The 19,799-nt window shown below is 32.6% G+C and overlaps 1 long non-coding RNA gene across 1 annotated transcript in view; it reads left to right on the forward strand.

Moving 5' to 3' along the window:
- Positions 1-882: 882 nt before the first annotated feature.
- LOC129312808 (uncharacterized) overlaps positions 883-19,799 on the forward strand; it is a 30,965-nt gene continuing 12,048 nt past the window's right edge. The window contains exons 1-2 of the long non-coding RNA XR_008593701.1: positions 883-1,397; positions 18,554-18,671. This is a non-coding gene — a long non-coding RNA (uncharacterized LOC129312808). The remainder of the gene's footprint in view (positions 1,398-18,553; positions 18,672-19,799) is intronic.

Here is a 19,799-nt window from a genome sequence, read left to right on the forward strand (position 1 = left end):
CTTAATTTGATTGACAAAAAAAGGCGCATTAAAATCAAAAAACTTAAAAATGGGGCACTCAGCCCAAGATTGCTTTCGGCTAGCAGAGAAAATGCATGCACCCCATTCTTTTCTTCTCCTCCTTCTGAAATTCAAATGTTCAAAGAGTCAAGGAGATCAATCTTCTCTCTCCTCATTTTTTCCAGCATTCATCCTGGTTACTGTCAACGACGTGGGTAGTGCTGGAGCTTTTTCCATCTTTGTAGAAATCCATCTTGTGAGTGCTTCCTCTCCCCTGTTTCACGTCACAGACTGCTCAACTTCCTTAACATCTAGCTTGTCCAAGTCACTAAAAAAAAGAAAAGGGATAGAGGAAAGCTAAAAACTCAGACCCACAAGTGAAAAAAAAAAAAAAAACAGAGAGGAGAGTGAAGACGCAAGTACATTGCAGAAAAAGCAAAGGAAGCAGAAAAGAAACATGCAAGAACAGTAAAAAGCAGACAGCAAATAGAAAAGAAAACAAAAAGCAGAGCAGACACATTCACGTGAGCAGAAAAATTGGAGAGCATGCACACACTACAGAAAAGACAGCACGTTGAAGAAAAGATAGAGATGCACATGGCAAAAAAAAAAAAGCAAAAGCAGAGCAGAAATGCGGTGTGCACACAAGTGAAAGGAAGGAAAGCAACGTGCACGCAAGAGGAAGATCCCGAGCTTCAGTGATAAAGAGCAGGAGAAATAGCAAAAAATGAGGGGATGGGAGAGCATAAGAAGAGAGCGAAAAAAAAAGACTGGGGGAGATAGATGAGAAGCAAAAAAACAGAGCATGGAGACAAGAAACTGAAGAGACGAAAACAAATAAAAACAGACAAGAAAAAAACTGGAGGAAGGAGAGAGCTGAGAGGAAAACTGAGGAAGAGAAGAGAGGAGGAAAACTTGAGGAATCAGAGACCGAGGACAGACGAGAAAGGGATGAGAAATAGAGCACTGAGGGAGAGACTGAGTGAGGAAGGGGAGGACCGAACACACTACCTGAACACAGCACTCATGTGAAAAGAAGGGAGATGAGAGTGAACGAGGAGGAGACTGCAAACAGTGAGAAGAGAAACTAGAAAAATAAATGAGAGAGAGACCTAGAGACGCAGAAGAGAAAAGAGAACGCGAGAAAAAGAAAGGAGATCGAGAATCTGAGAGAAGGAGGAGACTTAAAAAATAAAGCGAGAGCAAGAAAGGAGATCGAGAATGGATGAGTAGTAGCAGCTGGAAGAGGGACTGAAAAAAGGGAGAGGATAGTTCAGCTCAAGAGACACAGTCTCTGATGGTGAACAAGAAGGGAATGGTGATTTCGCCAATGATGGAACTGATTCTAGGTTCACTATGATGAGGATTATTGGCTTCATTCCTTATTTAATTGGCTGGTAATCTACATCTCCTATTCTTTCATCTTTTTTTGGGAATATAAAAGTTTAACCTTGGCCCTCGAATTGTCATATTTCTGTTTAATTGCTATCTACATATTGAGTGAGATTGGTATATGATTTGGTCGGCTTAAATCTCTTGGGTGCTTACGAGTTATGATGAACTTTAGATGGTTGGGTGTCTCTTTGATCTTACTATTCTTACCTATCATAATATGCAATTAGTATGATGGTTGATTATTTTTCTCCATATAGTTCAAGTGAGATTCTACTTGTTGTTCCAAGACATAGATTGAAATTGGATTTAGATTCATATTAGCACCAACAAAAATGTATAGACCAAGCTGCTTCTTATTATTTTGTTGAAGGGATGTGTTGATTATTTTTGGGAAAATTAGGAGCTTTACTTGTGAGAATAATATTGTGATTGCTACATGACTTACATACTTGGTTTTCCCATTTTAATGAAATAACGTTGCTGCTTCATATTATTTAATGTTACTTCCTTTTGAATATCATTAAAGCCTTAAGCCAAGCATATAAGGCAACATAGCATTTAAGGTAACATGGCCTAGTCAGTCAGAAGTAGAAATGATTTACTCCTTATTAATTGCCTCTGTGAATTTTATATTCAAATGAATAATTCTTGAATATATGATCTTTTTATGCTCATATGCTAAGTACAAATATCAATTTTTAAAACATGAAGTAGGAGATTTTGAGAATTTTTGCAGGCATCTAAAATGATCTCATTCCGTGAAAATCAATAAGATTTTACGGATATGAGAATCAATTTTGTATACAATAATATGGGTTTCAAAGACTCATCATTAAAATTAATTCTCTTTTTATAATTAATAAAATATTTAAGTCTCATGAGAGATTTCAAGAATCTTTATAGAGAATTAAATTAATTGTCTTATCACGTAGGATAATAAATCCTCGCAGATATCACAATTCTCAAGTTTATATGAATAATGTAAAAAATAATAAAAAATTTTTATACTATTAATTAATTAAATTAATAAATATAAATTATAATCATATTGTCTAATTAGATCTTTTGGTCATATGAGATTTTTAAAAGTCTATAGACTTCTAGAATAATTATCTTACCGTAAAAGTCAATAAGACTTCATAGGTATAGCGATTAAGATTTCTATGTTCAAAAATATAAGTTATATAAATACACATTAAAATATACTTAAAATATTTACACTATTTCACTCTTTTATCGTGAGAGATTTTGAAATCTCCACAGATATTTAGAATAACTGTATTATTGTATGAGTGAATAAGGCTCTACAGGTATAGCAATTAAATTTTCTAAAAAAACTAATAAAACATGAAAAATAATTTTAAAACTCTTTTCTTTATTTGAAAAAAATTTTAAAAATTGAGAAAATAGTTAAAATTAAATCACTTTTTGCAATTTAAAACACACACATTAAAATTTTAGAAATTATTTTATTTGCAAAATGGTGAATTATTTCTAATTAATTTTTTTTTGAAAAATGTTTTTGCCAATAACTTTTAAAGTTTGAACTATGTGGACTTTGATCTCCACTGCAGGATACATAGGCCTTAAAGTCAGACTTTGAGTCAAGTCCTTCCTGTAAATAAATAAATATTTCTCGTTTAATTCTTATCATTTTTATATGGGAGAATGACAATTAAGGACCTGCTAAGAACATTAATCCCAATTACGGACCGTGAAATTTTGAAATCAGAGTTAAGGACCATGGTCCTTAATTGTGATAAAAAAAATATAATTTGTGAGGTGGGATTCACTAATGCGACTTGAGAATTCACTAACCCAACTTGAGAAAATTATTAATGTATATTGTGAAAATATGAAACCTCACTTGAAAATGAAATGTTTATCAAAAAGTGCTACTTGAGAATTCACTAACTAAACTTGAAAAACTTTCTAGCGTATATTGTAAAAAAATAAAACCTCACTTGAGAATCATTAATAAAAAGTGACTTATCCAAATTGGTGTTTTTTATTAAACAATTGATTCCCAAGTGAAGTTTCATGTTTTCACAATATATGTTAGAAATTTTTTCAAGTCGAGTTAGTGAATTCTCAAATGGCGCTTTTTGTTAAACATTCAATTTCCAAGTGGGGTTTCATGTTTTTACAATATACGTTACAAATTTTCTCAAGTTGGGTTAGTGAATTCCCAAATGGCAATAATGAATCCCACCTTACAAATTACATCTTTTTAATCACAATTAAGGACCATGGTCCTTAACTAGAATTTCAAAATTTCACAGTCCGTAATTAGGATTAATGTTCTTAGCAGGTCCTTAATTGTCATTCTCCCTTTTTATATCAAACACATGAATATAAAGGGGATAATTAAAATAATTTTAAAACCATATTAATATAGCACAACAAACTTGAGGTAACCGTTCTCGCGAATGGGTGTTGTGGGGTGCCTAACACCTTCCTCACACTCAACCGACTCCCGAACCTATTCTCTAATTTTGCAGACCATCCTTGTCCTCCTTTAAATGGTTTTCTGAGATTTTCCTCAAAATCTTGGTGGTGACTCTCATTTCTCCAGTCTTCCTTTCAAAGGTCGAGAACCTCTACTCTTGCGCTGTCCATGTCGCATTTTCGGGTGCGACACTACCTTTATCTTTTTCTCCATCATATATAATTGCTCGATGTTCACATTGTAATTTCATGACAAGTACTATCATGAAAAAAGTTACTTTTCTTTAAAAACTCAAACACCATGACAGTTCAAATTCAACACTTAGCCTTATTAGGCCATTTTGGGCCTCGAACCAAGTCCACAAAGACTAAACACGCCCAATTGGCACATAATATCATGCATCACACATTATACAATTTGACCTCTCAATACCACTTTTAACATATGTGGACTTACATGAGAAAATACAACAACATGCATAATTGCACAAAATAACATCCATACACTTTTACACTTGTTCTACTTATATACATTTGACTTGCATATATGGAGCTAACCTTTATCATATAGTTAGGGTTCATACATATACTTGACTTACACAAATAGAGCTAAGTCTTACTATTTAGTCACGATTCACAATAACCACTTGATTCCCACACATACACATTATCACAAACACATCAACACATTTGTAGAATAAGTTGAATACTTAATATTATCAAGTCATACTCATTACACACACCTCTAACTTTACATAAGTACCTATACTTTAGGCACCACAAGCTAGGAAAGTATTGTTTAACACATATTACAGAGTAAGATATCACAAAAATAATTATACACATGCTTGCTTGTAATAGCATCTAAGACAACCACCATATTCACACACATTAACACATTTGGTAAAGATGCATCAAAATAATACAAGCAAGTCACTCAAAATGACATATGTACATGTTACAACCTAGTTGGCAACTTTAACACTAATTACAACTATACATTCATTACACTTCTAAAAGTAGCTATACAAACTACTAGAATGAAGCTATTCTCTTGAGGTTCCTTTCTCGGCCTCTTTGAGCTCTCTACACCTGTAACATGAAGTAACGAAGTGAGACATATGTTCTAGTAACTTAAATAAATCTAAACACTAATTAATAGGTAAAACTAGACACGAGATAGAGTAACACTATTTTAACAATGAATATAAGTAACAGTGTTATGCAATGCACAGATAATTATGTATGAGCATGTTTCAATAGTATCCCCCAAAACCTTCATATTCCCGACTGAATCCATAGGTTATGCACATGACCCCTTATTGGAAACTGTGCCCGAGGGCCAATCATTGTACTATGAACATTATTATTTATGAATTTTTCTTTTGTTATCATATTAATTGCATATTCACTATGATAATTGTATCCTTAGATAAACTATAATGGTTGTCCTAAATGTTTTGGGTTGGTTATCTATAAGAGATCACAGTTGAAATAAGACTAGTATGACTTTAGTTAATTATAGAGATATAAATCAAAGTTATAGGCACTTGAAAGGGTTTGAGGTGCTCGACCGACCTACTATGAGAAAGCTATATGGTATAAATCATAAGCTTATCTCATATGTAACTATGTCACTAAGCTCTTTGACTTGATATCATGATGGATTCCTACATGATGACCATTGAACTTTGACTTAATCAAAAGTCATCTTTAATTAGGTGATCATAAAGACTATAGTTGAGTTTAGTGATATTCATGCAGAGGAATATGAGTGGTCAAGATAAAATTTATCCCTTACATTAATTGAGAGATATTATTGGGCTCTTCAATGAGTAAGATTGAGAAAATATATGGATATACTACAATGGAAAGAGTTTTCCATTGTCATAGTCAGTCCACTCAGAGATCGAGAAAGTAATGGTTAGGTAAAGGAGAATGACAATGCATGTCTCACACTTGTTCAAAATATTATGTGACAAAAAGGATGTAATACGATTATATGATAGGTTACATTGAATCATCGATCCCTATATGAATTAGGTAGTTACAATATCTTGCTAGAGACCACTTGTGACTCTTAGGCTAGTAGCATAATTAGCCTATTGCTAACTTTATATAGGCCTATAGGGTCACACACAAGAACAGTCTAACTCGAGCTATAATATCTAATTTCATTGAATCTAAAATGTGTCTAGATTCAATGAATGTAATGTTTTATCTAGGGTGAACTAATATATATATATATATATATTTGAATATTTATTTGATAAATATATATATGTGAAATATAAAATTCAAAATATAATTATATATATTTATATATTTTTCAAAATATATATTCGTGTGTATCTGATATATATATGTGTGTGTATGTATGTATGTATGTATATGATATATAAAATTTAAAATATAACATAACATAATATATATATATATATATATTATGTTAGTTTTAAATTTAGTTTTATATGATAAAATTAAATTTAATAAGTAACATGATATAAAAAGATATCATATTAGTTCTATAATATAAATTTATGAGATAAATTCGAATCAGATATGATATTATAGATTAAATTTATGAGATAAATTTAATTTAATTTTCATTGGCTCAAGATATGATTTTTGAAATAATTATGGTTATTTTCAAAAATTAAGAGGAAGACTAAAAATCATAATCTATATATATATTATAAAAAAAGGGGCGAGCTTATAGAGAGAGTCAGAAAAAGTCCTGATGATAAAATACAGTTAGAGCTATGGAAACACTTTAGAGAAAAGAGAAGTTTGACGTTTAAGAAAATAAACGGACATTTCGAGTGCTAGCACGCTGTTCGAGTTGAAAGTTGTTTGTGTAGATATCAGTAAAGGGAGCAGATCTGCGTTATCAGAGCTCTTAAGGTTTAGAACACTTGAAGAAAACACGTGAGAAATTCAAAGCCAGAAAGGTAACTCTTTTATCCACCTTAACTTAAATGAGTTTGATCAGTTTGTGATTGTGATTAGGGATTTAAATTTTTACTCGTCTACTGTGCTTCCTAATCCAATAGCTCTTTCGTTAGTCCAAGCTCACCATTAATCAAAGAAGTAGGACCAATACCTCTTAACCATCTGTGGATTATAGATTCCCTTAACCAATCGGCAAGGGATTGAATATTCCCCCTACCAATCACCCACAAAGTGACAAGGTGTAGCCTAACCATGCTTGTCAGCTATGGTTCATAAGGCATAAGCATCACATACGCTAAAAATAGTCAACACAACTTCACAAGGTGAACTTTCACCTCTCACTAATGCTCATGCACTCCTAAGTCCCACTAGTGAATCACAATCAACGCTTTAGACTAAGGCTTCCTAGCCTTAAACAAAGCAGGGCCACCAACCTCTACTTTTGACCAAGGCATCACATCATCATGCGTACACTTATGCAATATGACATATGCACATAAGTATCACTAACACATATTTCTCACACGCACCACTTCCATATAATAACTCTTGCACTATCTATCATATGCATTACATGTATTACTTTTCACAACAATGCTACTTTATCAATTTAAAAGTCATAATTAATTAATTTACATAAATAACTTATAAATAATTTTACAAGCTAATTAATAGAAGGGTTTTTCCAATTACCTCACACCCTTTTACTAAGGGTTACCATTTGCACTGAATCACTTGTAATCTATAGACTTTCATGAGAAATCTTCTAAATACTCAATCTACATAAGCAAGTGTCCTTGGTCAATTCCAAAGCTCAATGTAAAACACTAATTTAGCTAAGTCACACTACTTAGCACTCATACTCATGCCATTTATACTTTTTGGACTCACCTTAGCCTACCCATCACAACTACACACTCTTAGCCTATTAAAACGGCTAAACTACCTTAGACAAAAATTTCTACCCTTTTTAAGCTTTCAATTTAGGTTAAATTGAGCCTATAACTCCAAAACTCAACCATTAATTTTCAAACCAATCATAAAGCCTTAGTTTAACTCTCAAGACTCTTTTTAATACTAAAAGGTAAGAAAACAACCCCTTAAAACTCCTTGATTCAATTTCTCTATATTTAAAACTAAGAGAAATTAGGGTAGAATAGGAGCTTAGGGTGGTACGAAACTTACCTGCTAAGCCAGTAGTTAGAACTGACTCTCAACACCTCCATAACTGATGCCCTAGCAAAATTGAACCTCTTCTTCTCTCTCATGCATTCTTACTTCCCTTTCCCTCTAGTTTCACAAGCTAAGCCACGTTTGATTTATTCAATTTTTGTGTCATTTATCATGGCACAGTAAGATACTTCTTACTTTAGCCTTTGCACTTCATTTTTTATTGCAAGTCGTACACCAATCCTAATAATACACTAGGCTAATAATACAAAATATCAATTCACCATTCCAAACCATAATTAATCCAATAATTACTAATTTACATCTAATTAGCAGTTAGTTCTCTAGATTAAAAATTTTGGATGTTACACTTCTCCCTTCCTTTAAGGGAATTTTGCCCTTAAAATTCAAGCACAACTATATAACTCACCTTATGGGAACAAATAGGGATACTGCTACTTCATATTCTCTTTAGTTTCTTACATCTCATCATTAGGAGTCATCCCCTCTAAAGGACTTTCACTAACTAGATAGTCTTATTACACAAACACTTATCTTTCATATCCACTATTTGATTTGGCTTAGTTTAATATGTGATATTTTCTTGAACGTCTACTTCCTCCAACTCAATTACATGTGACGGTTCTAGTTGGTACCTTTTCAATTGAGACACATGAAACACATTATGTATCCTAGATAACTATGAAGGCAAAGTAATCTAATATGCCACAGGGCCTACTTTACTCAGAATCTTGTAAGGTCCTATAAAATAAGGTGATAACTTCTTAACTTTAATGGACTTACCAATACCAGTCAATAAAGAAACCCTAAGGAAAACATGGTCTCCGACCGTAAACTCTAGCGATCGAGGTTGCCTATCAACATAGTGGCTCTGGGCGATAAGAATTTTCTACCAAAAGCACTTGAATCTTCTCCATAGTTTGATTGATAATTGTAAGACCAATAATACTCCTCTTACCTAACTTAACCTAACACAGAGGAGATATGCAATTTTACTTATATAATGCCCCATATGGTGCCATCTGAATACTCGAGTGAAAGCCATTATTATGGGGCATATAAAACCCTTCTTTAACTGTAATGCCCTCAATGACATTACCATTCAACCTTCCACGCAATCTACTAAATCAATTTAAAATATCTTTGAAAGTTTTAGGATCCCAAAGTACTTTTGAAAATTTCTTTATAAAATAGGATAAGTTATTTCAAAATAATTCACAGCAAAAGCAGACAATAAAGTATAAGTAAATCTCAAAAGAAACCCATTTCAAAATATTAAAATTTACACAAAAAGTGAGCCATGCACCATAGCTCATACCACATGCGCTGCAGCATGTGGCACAGAGACATCAGCATCACGCTCTATGCTATACACCGCAGCATACACACCAAAATTTGTAGTTAAATGATAGTTTCTGGTGCAAACTTTGGACGTACGTCATTTTTTCATCAAATATTTGATTGGAATGGTTCAATTGCCCACACAAAGCTTACTTCATATTCTAACCATTGACACTAGTTTCATTAAAATTCAATATTCCATTTAAAAATTTGACACCCAAGTACATTTTGATTGTTTTATGTCAAAATTTGCCATTTAAGCATCTCCAAATGAAACTATATGTCATTAACCACTTTCAGGGCCTTGACCACATCTAAATGGACAAAACAACACTTAATTGAGTAGTTATATACATAATATAACACATGTACATACATTTGGCCTGTAAATTGCCCGTCATACATTCTTAGGCAAAATTCACTTTTTCATTCTCATTCTCATACAAGACCACATTCCACATACACATCACATATCCATCACAACCATATACTCAAACAGCCATTATCTAACCTATAACATCATTTCATAGTATACACACATGTATATATATTATACTCTAGAATACCAAAATCACACAATTTTATGCATCCACAAGTTCATGTACTATGATATACTTCTTATGGCAACTTATATACATGTTTCACACTATTATCAACCATACTCATTACACCATCTTACAATGGGCTTTGTAAAGGATTCTTTATTCGTGGCCCAAATTCTTTCCCTTTGTACTACTAGTACTAGAACTTAAAAAATATAAATAACCACAGGTGAGGTCAAAATCTCAGTAACTAATATAGATCATTTAATGTCCATTAACACAAATAAATATATAAAGTAAACTAAACCAAAGTAGTAGTAGTAGTAGTATATATATATCAAAAGTATATAAAATTTTTCTCTTTCCAAAGTATTTCCACAATCTCAAATAATAACATGATCATCTATCCACCGATCCTCTAAAGCTCATTGACATAAAACCATAGGCTCTTCTGAATCAATCACATATTGACCTAAGCATACCATTAATAGTAGAAACACCCTACCAAAGGTATTCTATCCCACATATGGACTGTGGTTTTTCTTATTTCACATACTTGTGATAGAGGCATTGTTGACTACTAATCACACCTTAATGAGCATTAGGGAGTTGCCAGACTGCCCGGATATCCCATGGTAATAGTTCCAATGTAATGTTGTACTGGATTACCTATGGTACTAGCACAAATATAATGATGCATCGAATGTCTCATGGTGCTAGCTTAATCATATAGATTTGTTCACTTATATCTATCTCTACACACACACACACACATCCACATATTCCCTAGGTGAACTCCCACCCCCTATATGTTGAAAATCATGCCCTAGGGCCAATCATTGTACTATGCACATTATTATTTAATGAATTTTAATTTTGTTACCATATCAATTGTATGTTCACTATAATAACTGTATCCTTGGACAAACTATAGTGATTGTCCTAAATGTCTCTGATCGGTCATCTATGAGGGATCATAAATGAAACAAGACTAGTATGACTTTAATTAATTATAGAAATATAAGTTAAAGTCATAGGCACTTGAAAGAGTACAAAGTATTAGACTGACTTGCTATGAAAAAGCTACATGATACAATTCATAAGGTTATCTTATATATAACCATATCACTAAGCCCTTTGACCTGAGATCATCATGGATTCCTATATGATGACTGTTGAACTTTGACCTAATCAAAAGTCACCTTTGACTGGGTGACCATAAAGGCTATGATTGAGACTAGTGATATTCATACAGAGAAATATGAGCGGTTAAGATATAATTTATCCCTTATGTTAATTAAGAGATATTCCTAGGCCTCTCGATGAGTAAAACTAAGAAAATATATAGCCATACTGTAATGGAAAGGGTTTTTTCATTGTTATGTCAGTCCGCTTAGAGATTGAAAAAGTAATGATCAAGTAAAGGAGAATGACAATTCCATGTCTCATACTTGACCAAAATATCGCGTGATAAAAGGTATGTGATATGGTTATATGAAAGGTTGCATCGGATCATTGATCTCTATATGAATTGGGTAGTTGCAATGTCTTGCTATAGGCCACTTGTGAGTTGTGGGCTAATAGCATAATTAGCCTACTACTAACTTCATATGAGCCTACATAGTCATACACAAGAACAACCTAACTTGAGCTATAATGGCCAAGTTCATTGAATCTGGAATATGTTTAGATTTAATTAATGTAATATAGGGTGAATGAATTATATATATATATATATATATATATATTTGAATATTTATTTGATAAATATTTATATATATTTATATGAAATATAAAATTTAAAATATAATTATATATATTTAAAATATATATATTCATGTGTGTGTGTGTATGATATATATATATATATATGTATGTATATATATATGAAGTTAAATATAATATATATATATATATTTGAAATATATATATATATATATGTATATATATTCATGTGTATATATAATATAATATGTATATGTGATATATTATATTATATTATATTATATTATATTTATATTGTGTTAGTTTTATAATTTGAATTTATAAGATAAATTCAAATTAGATATAATATTATAGATTTTATTATAAGATAAATTTAATCTAATTTTTATTGGCTCATTAAAGGCTAACTAAAACCCTAATCTATATATATGGTATAAGAGGGGGAGTGCTCATTAAAAGAGAGTTAGAAAATTTTTAGGGCAAAATACTTTAAGAGCCACAAAACACCTTAAAGAAAAGGAAACTGATGTTCAAAGACGAACGGATGTTGAGAGTGTTAACACACTGCTTAAATTAGGAAGCTATTTGTGTAGATACTAGTAAAGAGAGCAAATCTACGCTGTCAGTTCTTGAAATCCAAACTCTTGAAGAGAACACATGTCAAAAGCTCACAATTAAAAGGTAACTCTTCTATCCACCTTAATTTGAACGAGTTTGTTTGGTCCACATAGGGATAGGGATTCAAATTTTTAATCTTTCGCTGCGCCTTCCTGTCTAACACATAGTTTACCACTTTTCCATGCTTACACACTTTACACACACACACACATTCGTTCAAAGCTAGAAATCATTAAACTTTCATTCTATCAATCAATTTCATGTTAAAATTATTTACATTGCAAAATCATGCATAAAAACTCGCAAAACAAGGAATGCATAGTTATACAATTACTTCTACACAGTTATAACAGTTAATAAACATAACAAACTATATAGTTATCTTAACCCTTCTGTTCACAAGAAAGGTTTACCCATGTTCTACTACTTAACTTAAATCTCTTTTTGCTATTAACACATCATACGCGAGAATCTACACAAAATTGGCAACTGAAGTCAAATATCTTATTGACTAAAAGTTCCAATTATAACAATCTATCACCTAATAATTATTATTTGCCTTATTCATGCTGATTTCCACCTTGTACACCTAATCACTATCCATTTCAAGCATTAACATGCTTATTCTCAAATTTCTCCGTTTACTTTCTTTTTAAATTAGGTTAATTTAAGCTTATAGCTTTAAAGCTTTATCGTTCCGACTCAAACTAGTCATAACATTCTAATTTAGTCCTAGAGAACCTTTCTATCACTATAGGATAAGAAATTAACTCCTTAAAAATTTCAAATTCAATTTCACAATAGTTTAAACTAAGAAAAATAGGGCAGAATAGAAGGTTAAGGTAGTATAAGACTTACTCGATAAGTAACAGGTCAAAAACATCGTCCTTGCTCCTGAAACTCATTTCCTTAAAAAAGCTCCTCTTCTTCCTTATGCCTGACCCTTCTTTCTTTCTTTTTCCTTTTTTTTTCACAAGCTAACATATTCTTATTCACGTCATTTCTATACAATACACCCACAACACATCCAACTTCAACTATGGCGTGTGGCATAATGAGGGAATTCCTTACTACACTCACACTTCTACTTCACGATGCCATTCTCCTACTAAAATCTATCCATATCACATCCCAAGGAATTAAATAACATCTCACCATCTAGAATCCAAGTCTCATATTAAATTACTAATTCACCCCTTAATCAATATTAACGCAAAAATAAAAAATTTGACATGTTAGACTTACAACTCCTCAAGGTGCTCCTTAAGTTCTATAACTCAAAAGGAATCATATGATATGGAGCTTTTGAAATTAGCTCAGAACCTGATATTAAATTGATTGAGAACTCCACTTCTTGCTCTTATGGTAAATCTGAGATCTTGTTTGCAAACACCTATGGAAACTCATTCACCACTTGGATTTCACTAATACTTCTATCATGATTACCTTGTACTGAAAAGAAGACTACATAAGTATAGCAACCTTCAAAAAATAACCTTTATGCTTACACTACTAAAAGAAATCTAGATTAACTATCAATCACTAAAAGAGTCACATGAACTGGTAACAACACCACTTTCTTGGCACAATCCAAGGTAGCATTATTAGTCACCAACCAGTCCATCCCAATAATCACATCCAACCCTTATATAGGGATTAGGATCAAATTCACCAGAGAAGTATGGCCCTTAAAACTCAACTATACTCTTATACAAACCTTACTAGTCTTGTTTAGCAACTCAAATGATGTAGACACTTTCACTATATAAGGAAGCTCATGCAAAGGCAAACACAATTTCTGAACACATTTATGGGACAAATGAGTGAGTGGTGTAACCTCCCTAAGGTTAAACCACCTTTAACTCCAAATCATGGTAATCCAAGGTTCTACCCTTAATGATTACCAAACTATAAGGTTTTAAAAAGAGAATTTTCCCAAAATTATTTCAAAGGAATCCCAATCTCGACAATTTAAATCTCAAACATGATTAATAGGCCCAAATTAGAGTTTTGAAAAAAAAGCGAAAGCTTGGAAGTCAATTGGGACCTATAATAATGAGTTTTAAAACTCAAAATTGATTTTGATACAGAAAATGACATGTGCGCCACGACTTATAGCTCGTGCACTATGGCATGTCTCCTTTGTGCCATGTGCCACAGTGTATTGCACAAAATTTGATAGATCAGTGCTATCATTTGGCAACATAGAGAGCAAACTTCTGACGTATCTTAAATCTTCATCCGACATCCTATTAAGGTGATTTCGGTATCTACACGGAGCTTTCTCCTAGTTCTAGCTAATGACATTAGTTTCATGTTTAAACTCATTTTCTATAAAAAGTTAGACACCAAAATCCATTTTGACCATATTTTCACAAAATCTCCCAAATGGGGTGTCTCAATTCAACCACACGTGCCAATAGCCTACACCAACCCTCCAACCACACTCAATGAATTCTTGTAGACTCTTACGAACTTATGCAATGTACCACACACAATCAAATACACTTATATCATAAAATCATCATTCAACCCCGATTTTCATAAAATATAAAAGGGGAGGAAAAGTTGCATAAATCATGTCAATAAATCCTAGTTGGAAATTATATTAACCAATACACATGAAAGTTACAAATGAGAGGCGCATAGAGGATTACTCCATAAATCCTAAGCCTCTGTATGTTTTTCCCGACTCGAATTCAATGAGCTAGGTCCTGAAAATATTAAGAATTGAAGGGTAAGTACAACTACTTAGTAACCAAGTTATACTTAACCCTTACAGTTGTATATTAATTGTAAATAGATTCAATTAGGCAAACAAACACATATATCACATAATACTAGGCCACGGTTCACAAAACTAACAATCATGTGACCAGGCTTGCCACAAACCACTATATCATGTTATTTTGTGAAAACATAACTCAAGGTCACAAAATAACAACCATACACCCTTAACACATGCCAGACCATAAAACTAACAACCATGTGGCCGGACTTATATGTATTATGATCATATGCCAACCTTATATCCTCTTGTTACCTTCGATATAAAACCAGTGGCTATATCCTTTATGGACTAACCCAACCTTCCACTTGCGAGGAGCTAACGAGCTAAGGTGAACTCACTCATTTATATAATCTAGTTTCCCCCAATACTAACAACCATGGGATGTCGTACTCCTAATCTAGCCTTTTCATGAATCAGTGGAGACTAGTTAGATTTGAGTCTCTTGTAGAACAAGTGGGACAGTCTCAAAACATCTATGGGACAAGGGCTACCTCCTGATTCCAACGGTCGGTGCCACAGTTAGTTCCTGATTCCAATGGTCACTGCCAATACCACGTGGATTTCAACCAATCTACTCCTCTCCCTAGGCAAACTCCCACCAATGATCATGCTATGCACATTGCATACATAATATGCATTTTAACAATCATTTCTCAACACATAAACTCACATAACATAAATGCTCCACAATTTAACACATAATTCATCACAGTTATCCACCCATAGTAATAAATTACAATCAATTTTGCAAAACATCAAGGGTAGTAGAATCAATGTTTTCTTTCCCAAAACCATTTCATAATCAAGTACTTGCCAATATGCATAATCAATTTAACTCATAAATCACATTTTACAAACACAATTAACATTCAACTATAAAGATTAAGTTTTCCCTAGCTACCTCAAACCTTTAAGAGGTCAAATGTTTACTCCTCACTATACCAACTTCCCAAAGCTTCAACAAGCTTGAGTAGTGCCAAAACAAATCTCTCTACATCTATATGACAAGAATATCATTGTTATCTAACTTTTGAAGCTTTATTAACATAAAACTCCACATACACTATTTTTAACCAACTCATAATCACTACCCATTCTTACCCAATAGGCTTATTGAATTCCATTAATGCATCTTATCATTAGTAACACCTCAAACCATCATTAATGTATATTAAACACTCCCAACTACCATATTTATGATAATTTTAGACAATAAATACTCCCATAGACCAACCACTTTCAAAATCACTAATGTGGTGTTTCAATACATTAAACCACTCCTATCAATCTCATTTTAAGTAATGGAATTAGACCTATACTCCTATGGACTGAAAACCCATCTCCTAACTCAAACCCTATCATAAATCATTACAAATAAGGGAGAGAAAGGAAGAAGAAGACACCATAATCTTACCTTAGGTGTTTGAGAACTTCAATCTATCAATAATGGAACTAAATATTGTGCCCTAGTAGAGCTAAAACTGAGCTTTTCATTTTCTTCCTCTTTTTCTCTTATGTTTTCATACAGCTCATGAATTGATTTATTAGATTTTTGGCTGTGCACTATAGTACACACTGCCCACCGTCGCGGTGCATGGCATAGAGAAGCCTGTTATGTTTGAATTATCTCTGTGCACTATGATGGACTAACTACGCACTGCGACATATGGCACAGAAAATAACTCCTCACTTTTTCTTCCTCTTTCCTTGCCTAGGTGGCCCATCATTGATCTATACCCACTTTTAGGGTTGAAATTATATCAATTATGTCAAGTTAAACCTTTATGGCCGTATACCTTATTAACTCGCTAATTACCCTCATTAGGTTAATGAATCAGGGTTAAAATTTTTTGGATGTTACAAGTGTACTAGAGTTAAATAACGCCTCAATTTTTTCCCCCAAATAGAAATTTTACGTATAATCAAGTTTAACACTAATTGAGCCTCCTCTTAGGACTCCATATATGCTTAGCTTAGTATAGCCCATAAACCCTACCTTTATTCTTTAGGAAATCCCTAGCAAAATAGCCTAAATCGCTATAACATCCTAAGTTTTCAACTTAAAAATTTAAGTATTTAATAAGGGTAATTTGTCAAAGTGAGTGCTTTATGAATTAATGATAATTTAGGGACACTAATAAGGTTTTTTTAGACCTTTGGATAGCTTTGAGAGTGATCTAAAATGGCATACGAGTCAATTGGGCTCGAGTGAGTAGCCAAAATAGCATGTAGTCCTTACTGTGCCATGTGCCATGATGCATGCACCTTGCATCACACTGTATGGTCTATTTCTAAAATAAATGAGATGCAAGTTGCGTCTAATTTCAAAGAGAATAAAAGAAGAAATGCGAGAGGTGATATAGAAGGCTCTTGGCTTTGTTAGGGCTTCATTATCTAGGCTATTTGAAGATAATACAAGCTTGGTCATCATTTAATTAGCTCCATTTCCCCTCTCCTCCCCCATATTTGAATTTTTAAAGTGAAAAGTTAGGTTTAGAGGTTGTTTTTGTCTCTCTTTAGGTCTTAACCAAACCCATTGACTTAGCTAGAGTCTTGGGGAGTTAAATTGAGCTTTTAAACCTAGGTTTATAGATTTTATAGTGATTTAAAATTTTTAATTGAGATTTAGATGAACCCTAAGTGAAATTTAGGACTTTTAGAGTAATATGGGTAAAGGATTAGTGTTGTTAGTATGTTTGGGTATTAAATGAAATTAATGGAATGTATTGGAAGTGTTAGTATTAAATTGAGATTTTAGGTATTGTGGGTACCCAAAATTATGCTAAAAAGGCGGTTAATTAGAGTAAGAATTGATGATTAAATATTTAATCTTGTAGATTAAATATTTAATCATTCCTTATTGTGCAAGTGGACATAGGTAAAGTTGGCAATTGACCACAGTAACTCTTTTTATGATGAAAGGGGTTGAGGTATCTGAATTATCTAAACTTATTATTTACGTATTTGGATGATTATGTGTTATTGTGAAAGTTTATTCAATTATTATTTTGAACTAGTATACTCTTAGTGAATGTGATCATTAACTTATAAACTTTATGTGAAGTGGAATGCATAACTATGATCATTTGTGGTTTTGAAAGTTTTATGCTAAATCCTCTGTATACATATATGTACTTGTGAAATTGTATGATTTATGTTGTAAATGATTATTCAAGTGTAATTTTACATGTTTATGGCTATATGTGAATTGTTGAGAATATGTTTGGCATGATCATTTTGAGAGGGTAGAAGTTCACCATAGAACATTGTTTAGAAATTTATATGGTATGCTGGTACTGTGAAGGCCTTGGTGCACAATTCTATATTTATTTGGAAGTCCTTGTAAAATAGATGGAATAGGCATATGATGTAACATCTCAAATTTCTAATTCCTACATTAATACTGATTTAAGATTCTAAATGGTGGGATGTTGCTTTAATTCTTTGGCATATTATATGAATCGATATGAGTGGAACAACGACATCCCAAAGCAGAGCGTATGAGTGTGGTGCATGGCATAGAATTTTAATAAGTTTGAGCATGTATCAGCTCATGAAACAGAAGGAAAGAAAAGGAAAAAGAAGCTTAGGCATGGAGAAGAAGAGGAGGTCTGCTAAGGTAATGAAATTAGGAGCAAGGATGACGTTTCCAACTTGTTACTTATCAAGTAAGTCTCGTATTGCCTTAATATCCAATTCTATCCTATTTTCTCTTAGTTTAAATTATTAAGAATCAAATTTGGAATTTTAATGAGTTAGAATGATAAAGCTTCTCTGGAACTATTGAGAAATTGAATTTCTTATCTTATAGTAATAGAAAGGTTCTTTGGAACTAAACTAAGCCTTTACGACTAGTTAGAGTTAGGACAATAAAACTTTAAAGCTATAGGCTCAAGTAACCTAGTTTAGAGAGAGAAGAATGGGAGAAATTTGAGAGTAAGCATGTTAATGCTTGAAATGAGAAGTGATTACTTGCAATAGGTGGAAATGGACTTAGAATTGATGGATAGGATTGTTTAGTTGCCTAAATCATTGTAATTGGCACTTTTAGTTAATAAGACAATTGACTTTGGTTGCCAGTTGTGTAGATTCTCATATGTAACATGTTAATAGTGTAAAAAAACTTGAGTAAGGATGTGGAAATGGGTAACCCTTTCTATCAGATAGAAGGGTTGATGTAATCATATACTTTGGTTATATATGTGTGTATAGTTTTGGTGTCTTAGCCCATTGAGTGTATATGTGTATAGGTGATGAAAATGGAAATGTGGGCTAAATAATAGATGTTTGAGAATATGGCCATGAAGTATGTTTGATGATAAGGTAAACCTTAGCTTGGAATGATAATGAAAATGAGAAAAAAATGGATTGTGCCCAAAAGTGAGTAATAAGTGATTTACAAGCCAAATGTGGATATGTGTTATATTGTATATATAAATGTTCATCAAGTATTGCTTGTCCATTTGGATGTGGTTAAGGCTTAAAAGTGGCCAATGACTTGTGGTTTCAAATAGTGATGCTTAAGTGGCAAATTTTGACATAAAACAGTCAAAATACACTTAGGTATCTAATTTTTGAACAAAATATTAAATTCAAACAAAACTAGTGTTATTAGTTAGATTATGAAACAAGCTTCATGTGGGAGTCTAAATCACCTAAATTGGATATTGGATGTAAAAATAGTACACATTTAAAGTTTACATTAGATTTTACAATTTGATAGTAAAATCTGGGGTGTGCATCACGACGCATGTGTCAATATATGACCACATGCCACGACGCATGGCACAAAGTGT

This window comes from Prosopis cineraria, unplaced genomic scaffold, assembly GCF_029017545.1.
Source record: "Prosopis cineraria cultivar Desert tree isolate PC_DT_omini unplaced genomic scaffold, ASM2901754v1 PC6, whole genome shotgun sequence".
Classification (NCBI taxonomy): Eukaryota; Viridiplantae; Streptophyta; class Magnoliopsida; order Fabales; family Fabaceae; genus Prosopis; species Prosopis cineraria.